At 40.7% G+C, this 21,519-nt stretch overlaps 1 protein-coding gene across 5 annotated transcripts in view; it reads right to left on the bottom strand.

The window, feature by feature from the left end:
- The window catches only part of SHLD1 (shieldin complex subunit 1), a 104,779-nt gene that overhangs the window by 15,804 nt on the left and 67,456 nt on the right, over positions 1 to 21,519 (bottom strand). The gene's annotated exons all lie outside the window — the stretch shown is intronic.

Here is a 21,519-nt window from a genome sequence, read left to right as displayed (position 1 = left end):
CTGATACTGTCAGACACTAAAGTTGTATCTCCAATTTGGGTTTCCATTTCCCTGACAACTTCTATGGCGGAGCTGCTTTTCATACAGTTAGGGGCCACTTGTGTTTCCTTTTCTGTGAACTGCTTATTCATATTCTTGACCATTTTCCTACTTTTTTTCACTCTCTCTTTTTATCTTATTTCTTTTTAATGGCATACAAAATGAATTACACAGAAAACATTTTTGTCTGATTTCTCTGATTAATCTCACAATTAGATTATTTCCATCTCTTACATGGAAAGTGATAAAAAGAAGGTGAGGGTGAAACAAGGACCTCCGGAGAAGCCACAGGGTTTGTTTTTGTTTTCTCAAGCAAAACAACCCTCACGGCGTCGGCTTATCACTACCAAAGGTGATACTGGTTTTCTATTCTATTTAATAAAGAAGTCATGTACCAAGCTGGATCCAAGAGCAGGGAAAATATCCAGCTCTACTGTGTCTTATTTTCCAGATAAGAAAATTGAGACCAAGACCAAGTCTCCAGAATCACTGGAAGAAGGGGTTGGCAGTTAGAACACAGAAAAGGTCTATCTGCTCATTAATTTTCTTCATTAATATGATCTTCATACCAAGATATGCAATAATTAACAACAAAGAAAAAAAAAACCCTAATATGATCTTCATATGGCTATCATTTGACATCATTAGAACCAGTGCTGGTGATGATGGGCCGAGCAGGGGAGTTCGAGGGCTTCCCTAAAGGATTCAGATAATAAAAATTTAGGAACTACCGGCTCACAGCATAAAAATGATTAATAATCTCTGTCTTCTTTTCCATGAAACTGAGGCTTACCCCGAGGCTTGTTTTAAAACAGCGTGGTTTTGCATTTTGCAATAAAGAAATAACCAAGTTAAAGGATCGGAACCTAACACTTTATAGCTAGAAAAGCCATGGGGAATTATCTGGATCAACTCTCCCACTTTCTGGACCTTGCAGCTTCAGCTGGAATAAAGCTATGGTTCCCCCGATCCCGTCCACGTGTGGGGAACAGCTCTCAGGAGGCAAAGCTGTCAGACAAGAGAACCAGGGAGGCAATTTCCTTCAGGAGCCATTTGGAGCCAGGAGCTTCACTGAAACACTTAAAACAATCATTCAGGGATGTTTTTCCCCAGTGGTTTTTAAACTTTCATTTCACACAGGAGGTTTCAGCAGATTTGTTTCATATCCTTGCCTAGATGGTAAGCAGCACTTGTGAGTAGAAAGGAAAAGCAATTGAGTTGGATCTTGGTTGCTATGGCAACATTGCTATTTTGATTACGACTGTTTACTGCGGCCGAGTTACATTAAATGTGAGCAGCTAATTAAGATGATGCTTCAAACGTCAACCTTACGCGTAAGAAAAATATAAGCACTTTAAAAATGACACCAGAGGGTTGCTTGATACATACATATTCAGCAGAGAGATAATTCCCCGTTTCCTGGGGAAGCAGAAACCTGATCCTTTTTCCTTCAAGAGGAGATTGTGGGCCTCCCACAATCTGTCCAAATCAACAAGTCAATATTTGGTAGTTCTTAGATTTAAAGAGAAACAGAACAAGATTTCTATCAAAACAGAGCCAGTTTCAGTGTTGACATTTGTAATAAGCCTTTCCCAGAGAAGGTAACATCTGTAATAGATGAGGAAAGTCTGGCGTTTTTCCATATGCCATAGAAGTTTTGTTAGATGTGGATTTTTGTAAACAGATTTCATTCCATATCAAGTCGACATTAAGTATATCTATGAAGTCAGAGAATGGATTGTAAACAAACACACTAGAATGTACTGATACAGCCGAGCACTTCCCCTTTAAAGTAATCACCCCAAGGGCCGAGCTCTTATTTGTAAAATGACATCGCTGAGAACCTGTTGGAGCCCCTTAGGAGTCATCTTCACTCCCTCTGGAAGCTTCTTATGAATGTCCTCATTGGTGACAAATCTCCATCCTCAGGGGACAGAATCTCCTTTTTAGAAACTGTTAAGAGGCATGAGGAGTGAAATCTGTAAATAATGTAGGTGATCAAGCAGGATAACATGGCCTGGGGTGAAAAGCAAGGTTTGTCTACAAAAGAAAATTGATTTTCTTAGGTTACACATGCTGGTTCTCAAAGCAGTTTTCGCAAAGGTATTCTAACATCAGTTCTGTGCAATGCAGGCAACACAGTTTTACTTTCAAATATGTTACCTTGTAAGGTAGATTTAAGTTCTGGCCTTTGCAAAAGTTCATTGCCATAGATCAGAAATCTGGTTTTGTCCTAAGAGAAGAGATGTCTGTGAGCATGGACTTGGGAAGAAGCCTTGAGTTTGAGTCCTAGCAAGCCCTTTACTGGCTATGAGATCCTGGGCAAGTTACTTCACATCTCTGAATCTCCATGTCCTCATCTATAAGATGGGGATAATAACAGCTCCTACCTCACAGGACTCTTGTAAGGATTAAATGATTTATTAGCAGGAAGCCCAGCACATAGTAAGTGCTCAATAAATAAAAGATACTTTATAATTAGTACCTTAGTAACAAGAATAGTACCCACAGCAGAGTTGTTAGAGTATTAAGGTACTTGTTCTTTAACATCTGGGATTTTTCAAAGTGAATAGTGAATGCTTCTATTAATATATGTCTGGCCGGGCACGGTGGCTCATGCCTGTAAGCTCACCATTTTGGGAGGCCGAGGCAGGTGGATCACCTGAGGTCAGGAGTTTGAGACCAGCCTGGCCAACGTGGTGAAACCCCATCTCTACAAAAAATACAAAAAATATTAGCCAGGCATGGTGGTGTGCACCTGTAGTCCCAGCTACTCGGGAGGCTGAGGCACAAGAATCATTTGAACCCAGGAGGCGGAGGTTGCAGTGAACCGAGATTGCACTACTACACTCCAGCCTAGGCGACAGAGTGAGACTGTGTCTCAAAAAAAAAAAAAAAAAAAAAAAAAAAAAAAAATATATATATATATATATATATATATATATGTCTACTACACAGTGATAGATATTATATCAAAAGGAAACTCCAGAAAAACAAGCATTTATTTGTAACTGTAACTGGAAGGAACATCAGCCTTACCAATAGCTACTGCCCCATCCTGGCATTAGAGTTGAAGGGATGAATCATAGTGAACATTACCCATCTCACAGCAGGAGGACTATGATTATACAGAGGTCCCTGGTGCACCCTCTGCAAAGTAAACATGATCCTAGTGTGGGCAGAAACAGCAGGTGCCTCAGTGTGTGGGAGTGTCAAACACAGAAGTCCAGGCTGGTAGAGCCCTCCAGCCATCCCCAAACACATCCCTCTAAGGGGGACCAGCACCAGGATGTGGGTGGGACTGAAATGACTCAACCTCCAGAGAGCCTGATGGTGGCAGTGGTTTTTGTAAGTTGATCACAGCTATAAATCAAGCAAAGAGCTTCAGGAAAAGTTTGAGTTAGTAAATACACTGAAGAAGAGAAACAGGCAGCATTAAAAATAAAACAAAAAATTGTGAAAATAGGCGGAGAAGATCTAGAGTTCACAGAATGACTGCTGGCTGAGTCAGAATCACAGCGCTGAATTAAACGGGCAAGACAAGAAGGAAACACCATGAGATCAGTTATAGGAGATCACTCTCAACACCCATGCCTCCCATTTACACTTGAATTTAAGGAGAGCAAAGCTTTGAGCCTTCTCTCCTGAAGCACATAACATTGGAGAACACAGAAAACTCAAAGAAACTGGAAAAAAGCCACAAAATCTAAAATTTGCGTGATACAACTTACGCAGAAAAGGAATATAGACAGAAGACAAGTGAAAACTGAGGCTAAGTGACAGAGAAAGATGGGTTTGGGATGCATTTGTGTTGGGAAATTTTCTAACATGAGTTATTAAGGGCTAGAAGTGAGGAATACATGGAACTGAATTTCCACCTTCGCGAGGATACCTCTAGTGTGGTCACAGAAATAGTTACTTATTTTTGACAAAAGAATATGGTAGACAAGATATTCTGAAAATCCTTCCTGTTACCAAACATCTAAAACTGTTGGATAAAATAGTTTTGAAAAATCTTTTAAAATGTTTGACTGAGCTGGTAACAAAGCAAGGAAAGCCTGTAGAGACCAAAAGCAAAGTGAGAATAGAAGTTCTCAGAGGTCTGCAAACCCTGAGCTGGTGTCTAGACCTAGCATGTCAGCTTCAACGTCCACACAGGGTTCAGGACACAAAGCCTAGGGCCGTGGCAAGGTGGGGGTGCTTAACAAGAAACCACCACATAAAGCTGAGAGCCCTGAAGTTACGCCACCAGAGAAAAAGTGAACTAGAGAACAAAATACGCCTTGTAAAAGGTTATAGTAAAACAAAACAAACAAAAACTTGTCTTGGCCTTGGCTCTGGGTAGAGAGAGAGAGAAAAAAAAGAAATATCTGCCCCAAGATTTAACCTGATAAAAGAAAATAAAAGGAAAAAAAAAAAAAGAAAAAAACAGTTGATCATGAGCCAGAACTCACATGTGTTTGTGCTCAAATTGAAACTATTTTTGTGGTCTAAAAACCTCTAAGCCAGCTATTTATTTTAATATGGTTCCAGACTGACATGCCCTCATATGTCTAGTGAAAGCAAGTGTAAACCTTAGAGGGATGTACTTTCAACCAAACACCAAAAGAAACCGTCCACACAGAGTTCCATTGAACATGAGCTCAAAATGCACAGGGAAAAAACAAATCTACCTTTACCGAGTGGGAGTAAGCAAAGTGAGCCAGCAAACAAGGCCCATAGCGGCTTCAGATATTGGCGTTAACACAATCAGGATATAAGGCAAATATGCTTAATACGTTAAAGAAATAAAATGGGAAGTTGAAAGTTTGAGTTAGGAACAAGAGACTACAAAAAATGAACAGGTAAATGAGAAAAATAAACAAAAAGCACAATGAGAAAATGTTAAATTACAGAAAAAGAAAAAATATAGTAATAGGTATTTATACCTCAGCAAATAGGTAAAACAAGACTAGAGTCCAGTGGAAAGATAATTAGAAAATAGAAATCAGAGTTGAAGATATTACTTATAATTTAGCATAGAGAGAGAGAGATAGAGAAAAAAATAAGAGATATGGAAGTCAAAGTGAGATGGTCCAACATGCATGTAATTGGAATTTCAGAAAGAGCTAACAGAGAGAACGAAGGAAAGGCAATGCACAATGAGACAACGAGTTAATGGGTGGGAATTTCTCAGAACTGATAAAGCACAAATCCTCAAATGTATTAATCACAATGTTCTGTAAGCAAGAAGGCAATGAAACAAGACCTTCAAAGTTCCAAGAAAATAATTACCAACTTAGGGACGTGCAGGCAATGGTGAAGGAGTTAAGACATCAGTCTCTTAACTGGCCAGATCGACCAAAATAATAAATGTCATACCCAGATTGCCCTTATATCCAAAGCTCATTTTCTAAAAGTGCTTGAAATAGACAATATTCATATCACTTAGGCTGATGTACAGAAATTTTATCTGAAGGTAGAGGAAGGAGCTACATACAATTTCAAGGTTTTCTATTCCTTTAGTGACACATCTATTTAATTCACCAAGGTAGTCCAGCTATCCTTGAAACAGTATTCCAATGCTAGACTCTGATCTCAAATCACACGTGATCATCTTAAAAGTATACAGTTCATCTCCACTCTATATTTTGTTTCTGAAAGTTTCATTCCATAATAAGCCAGTTATGCAAAATCATTCAACTTCAAAGTTGTTCTAGGTTGGTTTTATAAAAATTGTAAAGGCTACTAATGTTTTGTAGACAATGTTCTCTTTCTCCACAGTCAACTATTTCCATTTGCTTTTTAAGTAACTTTATCTTCCTAACTCAGCTCACGCGTGCTGCTCTAATAGCCTCTGCATTGCACTACTGAGTGTGCAGCCATTGGCCCACAGACAAAGATATCTACTCCAAACACTCTTTTGGAAAAAAGGGAAAATAATTATTTCTACCCTTTCATGATATTCACTCTTTGAAGAGATCATGAGAAAGAAGCTGTTTAAGCTTCAAGAAAGCAGTTAAATGTTCTTTTAGTCAATAAATTATGCCAATCGTAAGATAAACAGAGGCAGAAATTATGAGTCATGGAGTTATTACTGATAACATTTACTGCCTTATTAACATTTTAGAATTTTCTGTTATCTAAGGTTCTCCATAAATTTCATTTCACATATAAATGCATAAACCTAAAAAGGAATAGAAGGATGCTATGAAGAAGAAAAAGAAACGAAAAATAACCTAATTATACTGGTCATTCTGGATGACTAAATTTTTTTGACCTCTAAGTGGCAAAACCTCAAATGCATTTGAAGCTTTAGCTCCTAATGGGGCCCCCAAAACACCCATGCACACAATAAATCTTTCATGCAAATTTCTGTTTTTCTATATTTTGATCTAGGTAGTGGTTATGTGGGTATACACCCACATATATAAAAATTCACCAAACTGTAACACATAAGATTTATGTACTTTACTATATGTAAATGGTATTCCAATTAAAAATATATTTATGTATACATATGCATGTGCACACAAACACACACGCACACACACACTCGCTGTTTTCAGTAAGTTATGGATGTGGCATAGAAATTAAGTTTTTTCAAAAAGATTCCTAGATGGTTCTAATTGGTAACCACTATCCTAAGGCTACTGAAACATGCCTTGACAAGACATTCACTAAATATTTGTTTCAGTGAATGAATAAATGAATGAATGAATGAACGAAGAAACTAATAAATATCTTTTATTTATGGTTGTAGGTGTTCCATTGACTAAGGCCAGAACAAGCCCTAAGAATATTAAAAAAAAGAAATAGCAATCCAGATAATGTTCTAAGCACTTTAAATGCCTTACCTTATTACAACTCACAAAAGCCCTATTAGGTAAGTTGATTCTTCTGGGTTTTTAGTTACAACCAACATAAATCACTTTGGCTGCTTCAAGCAAAAAGACATATTAAGGAACACATAGTTGACATCATTGTTAGGAGAGCTGCAGAAACGGACTTTAGGCCTAGCTTTTAGGAATTACTTCTTAAACCATTCAGCAGAAATGAACGGCCAAAGGGGCTGCTGCCTTGATCACTATTAAGAACCTAAAGAATTAGGAAGCTGCTGGTTCAGATGTTGCTCCAAACTAACAATCTGGAAGCTTCCCAATAAAAACGCTGACTGTTAAATCAGGATGCTATCACTACAGCGACTAGTTCCAGAACGATGCTGCCTCTGCCACTATCCATACCAGCAAAAAATGAAGGTCCTATGCCCCATCTCTCATCCCACACAATCTAGGTCTGAATTCAAAGGTTTATGGAAATGCATTTAGTTAACAAACCCTGAACACTAGCTTCGAGGGATTCTGGAAATGGAAAGTTTCCATTCTCTGTCAGATGAAAAAAAAAATCAAGCTAAAAGGGGATTGGAATAGGTATTGAGTGGACTAATCAATAGATTCACAAATTATGAAACTGAGGCACAGAGATTAAGAAACTTGTTCAAAGGCATGCCTCTAGCTAGTTAGGTGGCAGAGCCAGGATTCAAACTCAAGAAGTATGGCTCCAAAGACTAATAAAGCATGCAAGAAAATAACAATATGGTGAACAGGCAAGCTCATGGGGATGAAGTCTCTAGTCATACATACTTTTGCTCATAAATAGCAACTTCTAATTTACTGTACTCAATTATCCTGCTATTACCTCTAGGAATTAAAAGTCTCACCGTTTCTCATCTTCAAAATGCAAACAGATGTCATTAATTTACTTGGGCATTTTATTCTGGTCTAGAAAGTGTTCTCAAGTATTGTGGGGGTGCAGGGACAACCTGAAAAAGGTTCTTCCACCAAACAGTGACTGGAGACATCCATTCCCAGGCTTCGATAACCACCTCCAACTGCCAGCTCCTCACATTAGTTCCATGGCACAAATGAAAAGAATACTTAAAAGTATCCTGAAGTTATTTTAGGAGTTTCTAATGGAACATCTTACTAATCCTACATCAACAAAGTTTGGGAAGCTATGTTGGATGCAACAGAATGACAGTTATTTAGCCTCTGCTTTGGAAAGCTGACCATTCTATAAGCTTTTATGGTCTAGGGAGCTTGAGACTAAAGCTTGCAGTGTATTTTCTGTTACCTGAACATGTACTTCCACACATCTGTGGTATACTTTGGTCTGCTTTTCTGTCTGTCTATCTGTCTGTCTATCATCTATCTATCTATCTATCTATCTATCTATCTATCTATCTATCTATCTATCTTTCTATCTAATTTATCCATTCATCCATCTCTTCATTTATCCATTCATCTCTCTATGACCCAGATATAAGAATAAAAACATTAAACTGTATCCAAAATAAATATATCAGTATGTATAGGCTAAAGCTGGAGAGGAGTGAGAAGGGTCAGTTTCAAATCACAGGATAGAAATGTTGAATATTCCCCACAAAGGAGAATGTGTCAGCTATTTTTTAAAAGATTATAATTTTGAGCAGAAATCCTTCTAGGGGCAAAGAAAAGAGAAAATATTTCATTTGACATGACAAGTTATAAAACGCAAATCTGCCAGTTTTGGAAGGGTAAATATTTGCTGAAGATTAAGTACATGACAAAGGTACATCATTAAATCTAAAGAAATTAAAGAGCTCAATTTAATATCACATGCATCTACTCCATTTCTAATAAGCATACAACCTCAACTAGCATGAGCCACAGTCCAATCTATCTCCATGGTGTAGGAGGAAATGATAGATATCTTCAGCATGACTTCCAGCAATGTGAGTCTGAGTTAATTACTCCAGGAGCAAGTTAAAATGGATTTAGCTAAACACATGAGCCTGACAGGGACGTCAGCCACATGCTGGACAAAATTTAATATTAATCAAATGTACAGCAGACTATCAGTGACATGTACACAGAAGCAGGGCTGCTTAAAATTTATCTTTTATTTTTATTTATTTATTTATTTTTGAGACGGAGTCTCGCTCCGTCGCCCAGACTGGAGTGCGGTGGCGCCGTCTCAGCTCACTGCAACCTCTGCCTCGCTGCAACGTCCACCTCACAGACTCAAGCAATTCTCCCGCCTCAGCCTCCCGAGTAGCTGGGATTACAGGCGCCCGCCACCATGCCTGGCTAATTTTTGTAGTTTTAGTAGAGATGGGGTTTTGCTATGTTGGTCAGGCTGGTCTTGAACTCCTGACCTCAGGTGATCTGCCTGCCTCGGCCTCCCAAAGTGTTGGGATTACAGGCATGAGCCACTGCACCCTGCCAAAATTTATCTTTTAATTCATAACTAATTTTTATTTTTATCTACATAATATATACTCATAGCTTTTAAAAGTCAGATGAGACTAAAAGTCTTACAATGAAAAAGAATAGTTTTCTATTCCTTCCATTCTCCTTTCCATTTCCCATAATCTACCACTCCAACTTACTATTCCTTTTGGCTTTTAAAATCTTTATATGTCTAATTAATATGCTCATATATGATAATGTATCAGTTTTAGACATTATGTGTTGACATTCTATTACAGCAGGTAAGAATATAAGTCTCAGGCACACACATGCACACAAACTCATATATGCACAGATACGCAGGTGCTTCCCTTGCCCCATTCTCTAAATATGCTCATATCCAATTTTTATTAGAGCAATATTCAGTGTTTATACTATTATAACTATACAAAGATTGATCACTACTAAATGTACTATGTTTCATTTACTGTACAATGTTATTGTTTCTGTGGTAAATAGGTATTTTTCTTCCGTCTTTGCCTGCTTTGTTTTGTAACTACAGCTGATCCTTGAACAAGGTGGGTTTGAACTGTGCAGGTCCACTTATATGAGAATTCTTTTCAATAAATATATTGGAAAATGTTTTGGAGATTTGCAACAATTTGAAAAAACTTGCAGACAAATTGTGTAGCCTAAAAATATGAAAAAAAATAAGAAAAATTAGGTATGTCATGAATGTGTAAAATATATGTAGATACTAATCTATTCATGTTGTTAATCCACTGTTCATATGATCTGTAAGGCTTCTGGTCAACAGCAGGCTGTTAGTAGTTAAAGTTTTGGGGAGTCAGTGCAGCCATAAAAAGGAACGAGATCATGTCCTTTGCAGGGACATGGATAGAACTGGAAGCCATTATCCTCAGCAAACTAATGCAGGAACAGAAAACCAAACACCACATGTTCTCACTTATAAGTGGGAGCTGAATGATGAGAACACATGGGCACATGGAGAGGAACAACACACAGCGGGGCCTGTTGGAGGTGGGGGGTGTGTGGGGGGAGGGAGAGCATCAGGAAGAACAGCTAATGGATGCTGGGCTTAACACCTAGGTGATGGGGTGATGTGTGCCGCAAACCACCATGGCACACACTTACCTATGTAACAAACTTGCACATCCTGCACATGTAACCCTGAGCTTACAATAAAAGCGAAAGAAAAAAAAGGTTTTGGAGAGTCAAAAATTATTGCAGGTGGTGGACGGAGGGGAGGCCAATACTCCTAACCCCTCTGTTGTTCAAGAGTCAACTGTATCCTAATTTTACCCATACCCTCCAATAGCGTCTGAATACAAATTTCCACATGTAGCCTGTTGCGATAGCTCCTCAGGACCCCAGCCCTCCCGGAGAATCTTCTGTCCTATTGCTCCAGTTGGCCTGGCTGCCCTCCAGGCTTGCTCCATAGCTGCTGACCTGGGCCCCACTCAGTTCCACTCCTATATTTCTTGTATGATTTCTAGGATGCTTTCCTCTGCCCCATTGCCCCATTTTCCATTTTTTTGTTTGTTTTGTTTTGTTGCAGATTTCTCCTGCTCCATCCTTGTCTCTGTTTCTTTCAAGTTCTTTATTTATTAGTCTTGGTCTCTATATTTTGTAATAGGGGATTTCCTCAAATAGCTGGTGATTTTTGGCTGTGAGTTCAAATCTAAGGGTGAGGCATTAAAATGCTCATTGGAAGCTCTTGCTATGGGTAGGGCTTATGGTCTGGGGAGTTTCATATAGGATGACTGAACTGTTTTTCCAGAGAGGGATCCTCCCACGTCCTGACTGGCCAGTGACAAGTAAGGATGGTGTTTTAGACAGGAAGGTCCAGGAGGAGAAGGTGGCATTGAATCAGAGACATAAATGCAAGGAGGGAGCGGGCAATGCGAATATCCGGGGTAGGCAGATTTCAGGCAGAGGAAATGGCAAAGGCCATGAGATGGGAACAGCTTTGCAAGGATGAGAGGCCACTGTGGCTAGAGCCATGGGAGCAAGGGGGAGTGCAGGAAGGAGGACATGCACTTCTGGTATATGGAAACAACTTTCACACAGACCTGGTCAGGGACATTAAAAAGCCAAATATTAAAATATTCCATGATATTGTGTAAAAATGAATTGGAATCATTTTTTACAGTATTTGACATCAGACATGGAAAATCACTACTGATTTGCCTTTGTTTGGTTAATCAGGCAGGCTAACAGTTTTGTGCAATTATCTACTCTGTTCAACACTGAAGATTCTGAAAAATAAAAAATTGGTATCTCATAAACATTTACACTAGAGACTCTCTGAATAAGATATAAATCTGCACACATGTCTCAGCTCAACCAAAGGAAGCAGCTCATGTTGTTGAAAAAAATCAAAAGCTTAAAAAAAAAAAAACCAGTTGTCAAGGCAACGAGAAAAAAAAATAGACAGAAAATAGTTTCTATCTCAACCACTGTTACATAGTGAAGCTGAATAACTCCTGGTCCTGCTTTGGAAGTTTTATTTAACCTCCGATCAGTCATGTTAGTAGATTGAGGCATGAATGGAGAATCCAGGGGCAACTTGCTAGCATAAAGCCCCTTAGGAAAAATGTGAGCTCTTTGGTTTACAGGTGAAGGCAGGAGAATGATTTTCTTTCTCTAACAATTTTTCTGCAACTTTTCCTGTATAACACAATTTTGCAGAGAATGTGAAGGCAGGAGAATGATTTTCTTTCTCTAACAATTTTTCTGCAACTTTTCCTGTATAACACAATTTTGCAGAGAATTTCCATTTATCAGCTAGATACCAAATGGCTATTGAGAAGGTCAAATAACTTGTTGGAGGATTTCCAGATCCTTCTCTTTGAATTTCTGTAATTTCAGAGAGTGACTCAGAGTTGACTTTAAAGGCCATCTGTGCTCCTCCACCAGCCCCCACTGCTGAAAGCCCTGGCACTCACATGCTGCCAAACATATTCTCAACTCTCTGCTTCCCAGTTTTCTTCACCTGGAGGACTCCACTGCTCCCTGGGGACGCTGTGCCCATCCCCTCCCCTAGGAAGCCTTCCCCAGTTCCCCAGGTAGAGCTGGCCAGCCCCCACCACAGCTTCTGCAGTGCTCAGTAGATGGTACTTGGCAGGTCTTACCTCCCTTTGAATATCTGTGTTTGTTTTCTTATGGCACGGGGACTTCCCAGAGGCAGGGACCCTGTTCTAGCTATGGTCTCCTGGCACAGTGTGATGGTAGATATTTTTTAGTGAATGAGAATGAATGAATTAGTGTATAGCCCTAGCTTTGAATGTGAAAGAACAATCCCAAATCACCATCAACACAACTAGCGGGAAGAATCTGGAAAGCTAGATAGTACAAAGGGGAGGCAAATGTGTCTGTTCCCAGCTCAACCCCTAGCCAGCAGTGTAGAGGTAGACTTCTCTTATTTCCCAAACTGTGTCTGCAGAATACCACCTATGTTCTCAGGGATGGTTGTGGGGGTTCCATGAAAAAAAAGGACTCCATTTTCTAATAAGTTTGAGAAGAGTAGCCTGCTATCATCTGAATGTGTTCCCCTATTCATATGTTGAAATCCCAACCTCCAAGGTGATAGTATTAAGACATAGGGCCATTGGGAGATGATTAGGTCATGAAGGAGGAGTCCTCATGAATGGAACTCATAAAGGAGACCCCAGAAAGCCCCCCTGCCCCTTCCACCATGTAAAGGCACAACTAGAAGGTGCCCTCTGTGAACCAGGAAGTGGTCTTCACCAGATGCTGAATCTGTTAGCACCTTGATCTTGGACTTCCCAGCCTCTAGAACTGTAAGAAATAATATTCTATTGCTTATAAGCCACATAATCTACAGTATTTTGTTATAGAAGCCCAAATAGACTAAGACACAGGGTGAAAAACATCAAACAGATCTTTACCAAAGACCTTTGCACAACAGTATCTAGCCCACAGAACTGTAAGAGGATGGGATGAGGCAATCCACGCAAAGTGCTACTAAGCTTGATTAATACTAACTACTGTTTTCATTACCATTACTCTTCTCAAACATCTGTACTTCTGTAGATTGTTTTTTCACATTGAGGACAAGCACTTTTAATTAAAAAAACAAAAAAAGAATGCTACTTGACTCAGCTCATTGGTCAAATTAGAATGCAACCCAGCTGGATGAGTTTGTAGCATTTTTTGCCTATATTATTATATAAATAATCTCTTTCCTAAGTTCTTCTGCATAAAAGTCACACATGCTAATTTCTCTATTGAAAAAATTAACTTGGAAAAGTTATATTTGAAGAGAAGGACTCACAGGATAGGAGAACCCACTCCTGGAGGCAGGAAGACTCTTCCATAAACCTTTCTCCTGGAGGCAGGGAGCTCTGTTCCCTGCTAAGTCCCGACACCCTCCCGGCCTCCAGGAGAAGGCTCAGACAGGAATGGTAGCTCCCGATCTGCTTTCCCCAAAATTGAGCACTGTTCACTGAAAATCAGCAGAACATAAATATCACATCTACAAAGTAGGCAGATATCTGGATCCTAAGGGTCACAAAGCTGAAGGGAATCAAATGTAAATACCACTTGAAGTTTCGCCTCCTCAATGCCAATGACAGAAGTATTATCTGAGATGAATGGGGTTCCAGAAGAGAGGGTTATAGGACCACTTTAGGTAACTGAGTGTAGGCTAAGCGTTAGAGCAAATGGAAATGACAAAGATGTGAATCTAAATTATGTTTCTTTTCTCTTTTCTGGACAACTATTCCGCCCCTCACCTGCCCCCTCTCTCTTTCTCTCTCTTTTTCTCCCTATCTCTGTCTAGACATGAATCCAAATTATGTTTCTTTTCTCTTTTCCAGAAAACTATTTTTTCTCTCTCTCTGTTTCTCCCTGTCTCAGTCTCTCTCTCTCTCTGTCTCTCCCTGTCTCTGTCTCTCTCTCTCTCTGTTTCTCCCTGTCTCTCTCTCTGTCTCTCCCTGTCTCTGTCTCTCTCTCTCTCTCTGTTTCTCCCTGTCTCTGTCTCTCTCTCTCTGTCTCTCCCTGTCTCTGTCTCTCTCTCTCTCTGTCTCTCCCTGTCTCTGTCTCTCTCTCTCTCTGTTTCTCCCTGTCTCTGTCTCTCTCTCTCTCCCTCTTCCTACAGGCAGCAGGACACTCAGTTAGATGGACACTGTTCAGGACAGACAGTAATTTATAGCAACATAATTAAGCAGAGGCCTAGAGAGATAATGCAAATGTCACATTGCCCTCAACCAGGGCAGAGCGGAACAAACAAAACAATGTACCCATTAAGGTCTTTTAAAGGTCAGGAGAAACAGTCTGTCAGGGTTGCAGGAGTGATTTTTCTTCTCACCAATGGACAACCTCATTTAAATGAGTATTATTTCAATGTTTCGGAAGTCCGAAATAATCTGTACACCAAACCCGAGTTGTGAGTTTACCTATATAATAAACCTGCACGTGTACCCCTCAACCTAAAATAAAAGTTAAGATATTAAAAAACGAATAAATATTTCAGGAGTCTAAAGCAAAACTGGGGACAAGCTCAGAGGAGTCTCGTGGAAAAAAAGTCAAAAAGGAGAGAAGCCGAGGAGTCTATTTTAGGACTGTTTTAGGAGTCTATTTTTAGGAGGAAAGAGCAAGAGTACTAGCACTGTGTGGTGTATGCACCAGGAGCACAGCAGCCCGGGAGCTCCAGGTCAGGAGAAGGAGGACACGTCAGCCATGCAACACCGGCCAGTCACCGCATGGTTCCAGAAATGTAAGCAACAGCACAGCCTTGCACAACTGCTCAGATACCCTCTACCTGGAAAAGCAAATCTTCTGTTATAATTCTCAGGAGAGGACCAGGATTAATGGGATTTTAAGGTCTAAAATATGTTGGATACCTGCTTTTTTTCCCCATTTATTTATTTATTTATTTATTTATTATTTTGATTTCCAGCTTTTAAGTTCAGGGGTACACATGCAGGCTGAGCAGGTTTGTACGATCCCTGCTTTCAGGATGAGACTGAGGATGATTATATTAGTAGACTGCATGGTTTTACCCCGGAAGAATACTTTTTTTTGGTGATTTGGAGCATAATGTATATACTAGCCAAACTAATCTTAAAAATGTAAGCGGTAGCTGGGTGTGATGACACATGCCTATAGTCCCAGCTATTCAGGAGACTGAGGCAGGTGGATCACTTGAGCCCAGGAGTTTGAGACCAACCCAGGCAACATAGCAAGATCCTGTCTCTAAAAAAGAAAATTAAATAAATAAAATTTAAGTGGTGAATAAGAGGAGCTGAGTTACAAATTATGGCTTACTATTTTCCAGCAAGACGTGAAAGCCCCGATCTTAATCCAAGTTACACCTTTGTATTTGGAGTAAAGAAAATCAAAGTGGCAACACGTGCAGTTCCACTCTGCCCGAGGAGCTTTTAACAATGTGGAGAAGTCTGTCTCCTGGATTCACTTCCATTATTCTCAAGAAATGAAGAGAGGCCCAGCGCAGAGGCTCATGCTTGTAATCCCAGCACTTTGGGAAGCCAAGGTGGGCAGATCACTTGAGGCCAGGAGTTTGAGACCAGCCTGGCCAACATGGTGAAACCCCATCTCTATTGAAAATACAAAAATTTGCTGGGCGCAGTGGTGCACGCTTGTAATCCCAGCTACCTGCGAGGCTGAGGTGGGAGGATCACTTGAAGCAGGTAGGCGGAGGTTGCCAAGACAGCTGCACAGCATTCCAGCTTGGGCAAAAGAGCAAGGCTCCGTTTCAAAGAAAGAAATGAAAAGAAAGGGTGGGGAACACGGGGCAGAGAGCATGAAAGCACATGTATTATAGGAAAAGCCAAAGAAGAAAAAAAAAATACAACAAAATAGTAAGAGCTTCCCTCTGTAGAAGGATTATGAGTGTTTACCTTTTTCTTCTTTGTGCTTTTTTCACATTTCCTAATCTTCTACAATGAACATGTAAACAAGAAAATTGAGAGCGAGAGAGAGAGAGATCAAAGGGATTCGGCAACTGAAATGGAGACAACTCCAGGGAAGCAACACAACTACTGTCACTTAAAAGCGAATCTTTGCTGCTGCCTCAGGTAGGGCTTCTGTTCATCTTCCTGTTTCTTCAAGGCCACAGTCCATCACTTGTCCAGTATTTATTAAATGTTTGCCAAATCTGGCCAGTCACCGCATGGTTCCAGAAATGTTAAGCAACAGCACAGCCTTTCATATCTCCTGAATGGAGATATGAAAGGTGGGCTGTTAGCTTCAACAAACTTGTGGTCAAGGAATATTCAAAAGAAATAAAATACCTAAAGTAGTATTAACCGCTAAACTATGCTCTTTTGGTGATGGCTGTAAATTAGAGCTTACAGAGAACAGAAGCTAGAGGTGCTATAAAGACTTCACTGAGCCAAGAAACCTGAGTTGACCCCCAAAGGAGGTGGGGAGTTGGATAAATGCTTATGGTTCTTCACAAAAAGCCCATGGCTAGGCTGAAGTATCTCAACAGTTTCTTTTGGTAGGTAATAAAGTTCTGCTTAAAGACAATTAAATACTTGTGTGACCTTTAACCTTGGATCACTGTCATTTTCAATGGTCTGCACTGCTGTGGTGTTCCTTTTCTCATAAGCCAGCACGAAGCACCCACCTAGAGGTGAAGCACAGAAGGATGGTGACCAACTCTTCCTTAAATTATTGCAATGCCTTATTTTCAAACTGATTTTTTTTTACTTTTTATTAAATTATAACGTGCGTATATCAAAGTGCCTAATGCATAATGTAGTCCCTAAAAAATTAAATAAATAAATAAAATTTAAACGGTAATAAGAGGAGCTGAGTTACAAATCATGGTATATAATATTCATGGTATACTAAATCATAAGCTCTATTAACTTTCACAAACTGAATATACCCAGTATAATCAGCACTGAGATCAAGAAACAGAACAGCACCAGAACCCCAGAAGGCCTCCTTTTGCCTCCTTTCAACTATTACCTTCTAAGACTTACCACCATTCTAACACCTACATTGCTTTTTTTTTTTTTTTTTAAGACGGAGTTTCACTCTTGTTGCCCAGGCTGGAGTGCAATGGCGCAATCTCGGCTCACTGCAACCTCTGCCTCCTGGGTTCAAGCAATTCTCCTGCCTCAGCCTCCCGAGTAGCTGAGATTACAAGCATGTGCCACTACGCCTGGATAATTTTGTATTTTTAGTAGAGACAGGGTTGGTCATGTTGGTCCATGTTGGTCAGGCTGGTCTAGAACTCCCGACCTTAGGTGATCTGCCCGCCTCAGCCTCCCAAAGTGCTGGGAGTACAGGCGTGAGCCACCGCACCTAGCCACATTGCTTTGTCTTTTATACTTTATATAAATGGAATCATGCAGTATGTACTCTCTGCTATCTGGCTTCTTTCACTCAACCTTATATGCATACAGTGACAGTTTGTTCATTTTCAATGATGAATAGTATTCCGTGATGTGAACACACTACCATTTATCTGATAAAGGGCAGGTATAGAGTTTCTAGTTAGGGCCGTTATAATGAGTGTTGCTGTGACTTTTTCAGTGCATGTCTCTCCATGAACATACGGGTGCATGTCTCTCCATGAACATACGGATGCATTTCTCTTAGGTACTTACCTGGGAGTAGAACTGTCTATGTATGCTCACTTTTGAAGATACTGCAAATAGGTATAACAGCTTATCTGAGAACTGAGGGCCCAGTTCTGCTTTTGCCTGCTTTTAGTCCTAATGCTGGGGTTCTATACCAGATCTGTACCAAATCTGATCTTCTATCACCCAAGATTGAAAGACTCCCAAACCATTCTATTGCATCTACCTTAAAAATATTATCTTCACAGATATTGCCTGTGTTTTTTTTTTCCTAAAGAAGAGGCTGTTAACCAAGAAGGGTAGAATAAATTATATTGTAGTTCAAGGCAAATTCTATTATAAAGGACAAGCTGCCTAGCAAAACGCAACTTATAATTACATTTAACTTCAAAATAAATCAAATTATTCATACAAACCCAACCACTCACTGGTAAATTAATGAAAAACATGACAGTATTGAGCTTTGAATTGCTTCTATGCAAACCCCCAAACTTAAATTTAGGTTATTAAGGCCGAAAAGAGGCAATTAATTTGCAACAAATGCATCCGTAAAAACCTGTTACAACATGGCTGCGGAGTTAATCTTCTCTAAGTTTATAAAGACCATCTGCCCAATTTTTTTGCAGGTTTTCCTTTAGACAATCCTGTTTAGACAGTCCCTCCAGACTAATTGCTTTCTTGCTTTTTGAGGGGAGAGGGAGATTAGTATCTTTTTCCAATATCTCCAGTATATAAGCTTCATAAGAGCTCTGTTATCTCAAATGTTGAGTTTAATTTCCTTTCCAGAACATATTTGTCAGAAATGTTAAACCTCAAATAAAAAGATTCGTGAGTAATAGTAGGGCTTAAATAAATTAAGGCTTGTAGGCTATGTTGCTACTTTCTGTTTCCAAAAGATAATCTTTTTTCATGTTATTAAACATCATTTGTGACCTTTAAAAAGAACTCCCTGAACTCATTAATTAATAATAAAATCTGGCTGGGCATGATGGCTCACACCTGTAATCCCAGCACTTTGGGAGGCCAAGGTGGGCAGATAGATTGAGCCCAGGAGTTGAGACCAGCCTGGGCAACATAGTGAGACTCTGTCTCTACAAAAATAATTCAAAAAATGAGCCAGGCATGGTGGTGCATGCCTGTAGTCTCGGCTACTCAGGAGGCTGAGGTGGGAGAATCACCTGAGCCTGGGGATGTTGAGGCTGCAGTGAGCCAACATTGCACCACTGTACTCCAGCCTGGGTAACAAAGAGAGATCCTATCTCAAAATAATAATAATGACAATAATAATAGAATCTGGCTAGACTATCACATTAGTGAAATGATATAAAATGACATAAAATCATGCCAATTTTCAATTTTAAGACCTGATAATGCCTATTACACATCTTCAAAATTACTAAATCAATTTGAAATGGTACAAACTACAATCAAATATATTTTACTTGGCACCATCAATTTAAGAAACTGCAAATCAGCACAATAAGGACAGTGAAATGAGAAGCAAAAGAATTGCAGAAAAAGAATAATTCCCCCAATATTACTATATTCCTTATGGTGACAGAAGGAAAAGGAAATTTGTTCTTCTTGGTACAAGACCTACTTCCATGCAAGTGGAAAGGGTGGCTGCTCTAATGATGGGGGAATGGAGTCATCAAGAAATGACTCCTTCCAGCAGCAGGAAATGGTTTGAGGGGCATGGAAAGGAACCTCATAGGCCCTTCCATGGCACCTAGAGTCCCCATTCTGCAGGCCTTTAAGGTTACGATATGTTATAATGTATTATGACCAACATATTTATTCATTCAACAAACAGCTATGAAAGACCTATCACCTACTACACACTGTTCTAAGGTCTAGAGACTCTGTGATGACTAGCACAGATATGGCCCCTGCCCTTATGGAGTTAAAGATCTAGAAGAGGAGGTAGAACCCAGGATAAATAATTACACAGATAAATTATAATAAGTGACACAAAGGGTGTCCCCAGAGGAGACGACAGTGACTAAATCTAGATGTATGTTGGGGGGAGGCAAGTCAGGGAGTGACTTGGTTACATACAACATGCAATATAGTTAATCAGTGTTGAATATGCTGACTCTACTCTTTATAACTAACACCACCTTTAACCAAGTAAATGATATTCATCGTATCTTTGCATCAGTCATTTCAATGCAACTAATTTTTTGAGCACTTGTTTTTATTTCAACTACTTGGAGGTACCACAAAGGAACGCAGAGATGACCATGGTGTAGTTTCTACCCACAAAGAGGGAATGATCTGGTCTATAGAGGAAGTGGTCCACAAATAACTGGCAAGACCACGGCATGAAGTGCACCCTAGTGAAGAACGCACTGTAATGAAGTACGTGTCGAATCAGCCGTAAGGGAAGCTAACTGGAGTCCGGCAAGGGAAATCTGCAGAGAGCAAGGGGATTCAGGCTGGATCCTAGGACTATATAGCATTTCTCCAGGCCTAGGAGGGAAAGGCACTCCTGGGAAAGGGAAGAGGTGTGGCAAGTTGAAAAGAAGTGCAAAGGTCATTGTGTATTTGGTGAGCAGGCTGCAGACTGGCAGAATGGCAGGGGAGGAGGGTATGGGGACAGAGATGGGGGGCCTGTGGGTGAAGGCAGGTGGGCCAGACTGTGGGGGCCCATGACTCCAGGCTGAGTGGGGGCTGCAGACCGGGGGTGCCATAGGGCACTGTGCAGAGCTCTTCCACTTGACCTCTGGTCTATATCTGCTCTCCCCGTCTCCACCCTGCTCTGCCCTTGGGAGGCGGACTACGTGGACTATGGCTGATGGCTGCCCTTGCCCTCCAGCTTCGGGTTGGGAGCCAAGAGGAGGCCTGGCAGGAGGTGGAAGGAGGGAGGAGGCAAGGGTGGACTATTTACGTCCTTGGATCCCTTCCTGGGCTGGCGGCATCCCTCCAGCAGGCCCACGGCTCGCATCAGACAGCCCCTCCACACAGCTGCTGCGAGCACGCACTCTCATGGTGGCGGGCCCCGGGCTCTGTGCTTTCCCTGTGGGTGCCCACGCCCACTCATGCCTTTGTACATAAGCTCTTCATTAAGCTCTCCTCACTTTACCTGGTTGGACTATTTTATCTCTTCTCCACCAGGACTTGAGCTGATACAGTCAAGCAGCAAGGAAATGGGGTGGGAGTGGGGGCTACTGAAGGCATTAGGGGCAAATGCAGAGAGGGAGGGTCTGGGAGAAAGAGGGGACTGGGGGATGGTAGGTGGTGATGTGGTGAAGGGGGGGATATGAGGGAGGGGCGATGACAGACTAGCCACAGACCACAGCACTTACGTGAAACCTATGTGTGCCAGGCCCTCTTCCCCAGGCTTTCACAGAATTCATTTAACCCATGCAGATTCTGTATGAGGCATCCTATTTAACAGATGAGGAAACTGAGGCACAGAGAGGCCAAGTGACTTGGTCAACATCCCAAACTAGTAAGTGGTGAAGTTCAGATTCAAACCCAGGAGAGTCCGGTACCAGAGTCATATTCTCAACTACTGCACTGAACTGACTACTCCGATTGAGGTCAAGGAGGAGGACTTCAGAGCTGGAGATGTTGGGGGAGGCAAGGGACTGTGATGGCAACTCACAGGAAAGCCATCTGTGAGGACTGTCAAAGGAAAGCCACTTGGAGAAGATCTTGCTATCCTA

The sequence above is a fragment of the Pan paniscus genome, chromosome 21, assembly GCF_029289425.2.
Source record: "Pan paniscus chromosome 21, NHGRI_mPanPan1-v2.0_pri, whole genome shotgun sequence".
Taxonomy (NCBI): Eukaryota; Metazoa; Chordata; class Mammalia; order Primates; family Hominidae; genus Pan; species Pan paniscus.
Note: the sequence above shows the minus strand (reverse complement) of the source record. Positions and strands in the feature narration are given on the sequence as shown.